Source organism: Trichechus manatus, unplaced genomic scaffold (assembly GCF_000243295.1).
Source record: "Trichechus manatus latirostris isolate Lorelei unplaced genomic scaffold, TriManLat1.0 scaffold00027, whole genome shotgun sequence".
Classification (NCBI taxonomy): domain Eukaryota; kingdom Metazoa; phylum Chordata; class Mammalia; order Sirenia; family Trichechidae; genus Trichechus; species Trichechus manatus.
The window spans coordinates 224,646-225,809 of NW_004443963.1; the positions used below are offsets into that span (position 1 = coordinate 224,646).

Here is a 1,164-nt window from a genome sequence, read left to right on the forward strand (position 1 = left end):
CAAATAATGTACAGGCTGTATATTGCTTTTTAAATGTTCAAGAACAAGTTTCTATCAGATTAATCTTCTGAAAGCCCAATTCCAATGATATCTTTTATCTTCCCAAAATCCTCTGAATTTTTATCATTTTCTAAAAATAAATACCAAAATTCTTAGCCTGACATTTGAAATCATCCATGACCTGACCTTTTCAATCTTATCTTTTATCGTTCCCCTTCATAACCTCTATTATTCCAAATAAATAGAATTACTTGCTCTTACTCACATATAACTTCTGCTTTTCAGCTTCACATAATCTTTAATGTTTTACTTGACAATATTTTCAAAGAACTCAGATATAAAGATTTGTCACAAGGATCTAAGAGTGGTTGCTTGAGAGTGTGAGCTCAAATTTCAAGAACTTAAATTTAATTTGTAAGCATTAATTTTTCTCAATACTATCACAAAACAGTACCAAAAAAAAGAAAAATGCACTTGACTATCTTTTCCCCAAATTATGTCACCCCCTCAATGCCAAAAGCCTCTACCATCATTTCCTGAAAACTCTAAGCTAGAACCACGGTCTCTAAGCAGTGTGTGCAGACCTCCGGGTACACAAGAGAAAAACTATCAGAGAAAATACTGCTTTTATTTTACATTTATTCTTTACCTTGCCCACGTTGAATTTCTTTTATAGTATATGTCTTACAACTTACATCATTTACTATTAGAATAGTAGTAGATACATGTAATTTATAAGCAAACACATTTGGGATTATTTGCTCAAAAATTATTTACTAATGGCATATACAGATATCCCCCACTTTTCAAAAGTTTGCTTTACACCACCATGCTTTTACAAAAGACCAACACTAGTATCTATTTTCGCCAACTGACAGAAATCTGAAGACGATTTTCACTTTTATGAAAAAAGGCGAAAAGCAGAAATATCGTTAAGGTGTTCGTTTTGCAGCCAGCCCTTAAAGGGCAGCATGCACCCCAAGCAACGACAGTGGAGTCACCAAGCTTCTTCCACAGGAATTACACTTAGCATCACAGCATCAAGCCGCCATAGCTTTGTTAGTGTTATTTTAGGTTTTATGTGTTATTCAGTACGATTTGGTAGGTTATTTTTGGGGTCTGGGAACACTCAAAATTTTTCCCATGTAAATTAATGGTAATTGC

The 1,164-nt window shown here is 33.8% G+C and overlaps 1 protein-coding gene across 1 annotated transcript in view; it reads right to left on the reverse strand.

Annotated features, from left to right (window-relative positions):
* Window positions 1-1,164, reverse strand: part of LOC101357705 (ankyrin repeat and sterile alpha motif domain-containing protein 1B) — a gene marked incomplete at its 3' end in the record, with an annotated part of 440,450 nt that overhangs the window by 221,926 nt on the left and 217,360 nt on the right. The window lies entirely within an intron of this gene.